The sequence below is a fragment of the Magnolia sinica genome, chromosome 9 (assembly GCF_029962835.1).
Source record: "Magnolia sinica isolate HGM2019 chromosome 9, MsV1, whole genome shotgun sequence".
NCBI lineage: Eukaryota > Viridiplantae > Streptophyta > Magnoliopsida > Magnoliales > Magnoliaceae > Magnolia > Magnolia sinica.
The window spans coordinates 89,888,954-89,894,558 of NC_080581.1; positions in this window are offsets into that span (position 1 = coordinate 89,888,954).

Below are 5,605 nucleotides of genomic sequence, written 5' to 3' on the forward strand. Positions count from 1 at the left end.
GTGATATTCCTGTTGATGAGAGAATCCAAGCACATGGAATCAGCTTGGTTTCAAAGTGCGCTTGTTGTACTTGTACATTAGCATGGAAACCAAACAATGAATCTTTAAATCACCACTTCACCTTGGGAGAGCTCGCAACTAAGAGATGGATCAATTTTTGATTTAGAGCGGGTCGTGGACAGTTTCATGGCCAAGATGGACAAAAAATGGCCCAATCGGAGACAGAGGTGATCCAGACCGTCAGAGCTTAAAACGGACATATCTCACAAACTGGAATGAGCTATTGGATGTACCATATATGATTTTGGGTAGGACGAGCTACTTTAGCCACCCAACCCCACTACGCTAGGTTGTACACGCCGAATTTGTGAAATACCATTAGAGTGACGGTCGAATTCCTGTTTTAATTTCGTTTTTACTATTTATAATAAGTTTTAGCTTGATTATAACTCTTCATATGTTGGACGAAAACCATGTGCACTAGTAGTAATCACGACCATCTATAATTTACCGTAAGTCACGATTTCTAGGAGTTTTAGTTTTAGTTTTAGTTTAATTCTGAAATTACTTCTTCTATGGCTTAGTATTCCTATTTAAAGGTGTGTAAACTCGTTTATTCATTCATCAATCAATTTACAAATTTTTTAGAATATTATTTCTATTTTCTTGTTTTTTTCCTCGTGGATTCGAAAAGTTTCTGTGAAGAGTTTAGAGAAGCTTCATAGATTCAAAGTAGTTATCCTTGAAGAAAACGATGATTGACGCAAGGAAGGACGTGAGGTTGAGCACCGTCTTCCTCAGTGGGGTAACTGGGGTAACTGTTCCGAATCCACAGAACTTCTTTGGACTCCTCACGAAGAATCCTCAAACCCATGAGGAAAAGAAAATAGAAATAATTTCTTGAAAATTCGTAATTTAATTGATGAATGAAATAAATGACTTCACAACCCTTTAAATAGGGATATTAAGCCATGGGAGAAGTTTTGGAATCAAACTACAACTAAAACCCCTAGAAATCGCAACTTACTATAAATAGTACCATGACGTTCTCCTAATTATTCTAAGCACCTTTCATGTTGGACGCAACTCCTAAAGCCCAATGGATGAAGAGTTATATTGAAATTAAAACTTACTATAAATAGTAAAAATGAAAATAAAACGGAAATTCAACCGTCGATTTGATGGTATTTCGCAAATTCAGCATGGGCAACCCGGTGTAGCGGGGTTGGGTGGCTAAAGTAGCTCGTCCCACCCCAAAATCATATATATATGGTTGCAACTCACTCCAGATTGTGAGATACACCTGATTTAAGGTCTGACGGTCCGGATTAGTACTTCGTCGATTGGACCTTTTCTTATCTATCTTGGCCATGAAACTGTCCGCGACCCGCTTTTATCCCTCTGTCAACTTCAATGTAATTTTTGAAATTTCTTTTATGGAAGGCCAATCAGCGGCAATGTGAGCTGCCTAGTGGTGGTGCGCAGCTTTGGTAACCGAAGGCTTCAACTCCATGCATGGATTCATTCCATGCCTTATCTGCTGGGAGGTGTGTGATAAAGGGAAAGATGACCAGTATGAAAATCACCATGTAGATGCCAACAGGATCATTTTATGAGTTCAAAGGTGGCTTCATTGGATCAGCACGCTGCTCTCACCCATTAAAGATAAACTATTTATTCCGTGACCGGTCTTTCAAGACTTAGGGTTGTCTTCAAGACGTATTCATGATAGAAAACTGATAAATCTAAAATGGGAAAAACTTGGGTCTGGTTGGGTTAATATAAATGTGGATGGTTCTTCTTAATGTGGAAACCCAGGTTTTGTGGGGTAAGGGGTGTTTGCAGAGGAAACTCAGGTGAATTCAATTTTGCTTTTGCTATTAGTTATGGTCAGGGAACGAATGTTCAAGATGAGGCCCGTGCATTCATTGAGGGGCTGTCTAATTATATTCAACGAGGATATTACAAAATCTAGATGGAGAGCAACTCGATGATTGTGATGGATATCTTAAATCGGAAAAGGCCGCCAAATTCGAATTTATGGTATGGTTGGACCTGCATCTGCTTGCTTGGGAGGGGAATTGAGCTCAAGATTTATTATGCTTCTCGTGAGTTGACTGGGGTAGCGGATGCGCTGGCCAGGTTAGCGAGTGAGTCTCCGTCCATTTTGGTATTTCAGGATGAGTCAGATCGATTTCCTTCGGGCTGTTCAGGGAATGCTATTCATGAACAAGCTAGGGCTGGATCAGATTAGAGATATCAAGAACTAGGAAACGGATTGGCTACTCCCCTTGCTACTAGCCAATGGCTGGTAGTTGGTTCTCTATGGGCCCCACCATGATGTATGTATTTCATCCATGTCGTCCATCTATGTTTATAGATCATTTTATGATATGAGACCAAAAATGAGGTACATCGCAATCTCAAGTGGACCACGTTATAGGAAACAGTGTTGAATAAACATCGACCATTAAAAACTTTTTTGAGGCCATAAAAGTTTTGGATCAAGCTGATCTTTGTATATCTGACCTAATCAACAGATTGGATGTCAAATAAACAGTACAGTGGGCCTTAGGAGGATTTTAATGGTGGATATCCAATCACTATTGTTTTCCTGTGGTGTGGTCCACATGAGATTTATATCCGTCTCATTTTTGGGATCAAGCCCTAAAATGATCTTTAATAATGGATGAAAGAATGCATGAAACACATACATCATGGTAGCTGGTGGCTGTGGGTAACCAATCCGTTTCCCAATAACTACTGTTATTTTTCTATCGAATGTGAAGTTATAGGATAGGCAGTCAATAGGAGTTCTTTTCTGTTTCTCCGAGCTGCCTAAAGTATATGGCTGGTCTAGGAGAGTCGTGCCTCTTTTTCTTTCTTTGGTTGAAGGGGGAAAAGTTTGAGTTTCGTGGAGGCCATTTTGGTACTCTTTCTTTGGTGCGCCCTGTCTTTTGTTTGGCCCACCAAATGTTTTGTACAAGCCTATTATAATTTTAATCAAAAGTTTAAGGCATTTTTCCAAAAAATAAAAATAATGGGAGTTAAACACCTACAATTAAAACCATCATAGAAGATAGTGGGCAGCATACCATCGAGAACTTTAGGACTACAGCAGTTTTGGATCTACCTTATTTTTAGTCTTATGCCTTGAAATAATCTATTAAAATAAAAGGACAATGTGAATAAAACATAAACATGCAGCCTTAGGGTTTACATGATGCGACCCTCTTTTCAAAATCCATATTTGTTAACATCTAAAAATATTAAAGTTATCATTACTTATTTATAATCATAAATGTATTTTTTTCAAAATTCATTCCTGTCAGTATCTAAAAATACTAAATTAAGTCATCATTACTTATTTATTTCCATACATATATTTATAGCTAATCAAAAAAGACCTTACAAGACGCAGGTCAATGGCACCAATTTATAAAGGACGGGTTTAGGTTAGAATGAACTAAGTAGGGCTGATTTTGGGCTTATGGACCTAACATGGTATGAAACACATGATGGGATGAATTTTACATCAACACAAAGATGGAGCCCACGCACCCAAGCCGCCAACCCCTTTTTTTATTTTTTTAGTGTGTGAAATTACTCGCCTAAGATGTCAAACTAAAATAATTCTCCTAGAGGCCTCCATCCTTTATTTTAGAGGTCCATCTTGATGTGTAAGGAAGATCCACTCCGACCATTAGATGTGTAATCTTATTTTTGGCTTATAACCAAAAAATCATGTTGAACCATGATTCAGGTGGGCCACACCAAGCGAAAATGTTGGGAGAGAGATGTCCACCCTTGATATTTACAGGGCCCACCGCAATGATTATAAGATTCACTCCAACCAATACATATCACATCAAAACTTAGGCCGAGATTCCAAAAATCAACCCCATCCTTTATTCAAGTGGGTCATTTGAACGGAAACAGTTTGGTGGATAAGCATTGCCATTTGTAGCGTTTTCAATCATGTGGTCCACTTGAAATACAGATGGACCTGAATTTTAGTACCTAGGCCTAACATGCAGTGACACACCTGGTGGCTGGGTGGATTTTACATAAACACTATGTTGGGGCCACCAAAGCCATCAATCTCTTTTGTCTTTGGATAATTACCATCAGGCCTTGAGAGTCCAATCGATGGGAATCAGGGGTGTCAGGCTGGGCCTGGGCCGGATAAAATCAGAACTTTTAATAACCTGAAACAGTTTAAAATCCGGCCGAGGCCAAACCCACGCCTCCCCGTTAACGGCCATAATGGGAATAGAACGCGAATAAGCTAAAGGGAGGGATAACAGGTTAGTGGGTGAGGCCCACCTTGATGCATGTATTGTATATCAATGCCGTCCATCCATTTTTCTAGATTATTATAGGGCATGGTACATAAATGAGGTAGACCCAAATCTTAGGTGGACTACATAGTAGGATTAAATTTCCACCATTAAAAACTTCTAGGGGCACAAAGTTTTGAATCAAGCTAATATTTATTTATTTATTTGTTCATCTAAGTCTTGGAACTTATAACTAAGTTGGACGGCAAATAAACGTTACAGTATGCCCTAGAAAGTTTTTAACAGTGAGAATTCAATTAAGGGAGGTTATATATATATATATATATATATATATATATATATATATATACACGGAGACACTCACCTGCGAACCAGTTCTTATATATATATATATATATATATATATATATATATATATATATATATATATACACGGAGACACTCACCTGCGAACCAGTTCGTACGTACTACGTATGAACTTTTTTGAGAACCCATCATACGTGGTGTGGATCCAAAATCTGAACCGTTCATGTGAAGCAGCACCTCATGAAACCCCCTGGGCCCATGTTTTACTTTGATCTAAAACTTTGATGGGCCATGAAAAATGAAAACAGTTTCCTCCCTTGATTTGCATTTATCTTTGCTATGGCCCACCAGAATTTTAGATCAAGGTGAAAACTTGTCACATTGCGTTTCATGGGATTCCACATCACATGGACCGTTCAAATTAGAGACCCATGGCACGTGTGCAAAGGTGCGCACGTGCGTAGGTGCGCAGGGGAGCATGACTCTATATATATATATATATATATATATATATATATATATATATATATATATATATATATATATGGATGTTCAATCACCACTATTTTCCTATGCTGTAGTCTACCTAAGATTCAGATCTGCCTCACTTTTAGGACCACGTCATAAATGAGCTAGTCAAAATTTAAGCTGGAGACCAACCTTCAAGCCTGTTACTCCAATCCAAGCCCGGCCCAAGGCAGGCTAGGCCCAATGACAAACCCAGCCCATTGACACCCCCTACGAGAGGGAAGCTTGGCTGGTGTACCATACACCACCGCCCGGCTGGTGTGTTGACGTCACCAAGTTCTATGGGTCCCATCATGAGGTATGTGTTATATCCAAACCATTTGTCCATTTTACGAGCTAGTTGTAAGGCTTGTATAAAAAAATATTTCATTTTTATTTTAAATTAATTAATTAATTATTTATTTATTTATTTATTTTGGAATTTCAAAATAATCAAATATGAAAAATACGCATTTACTTATCATCCCTCA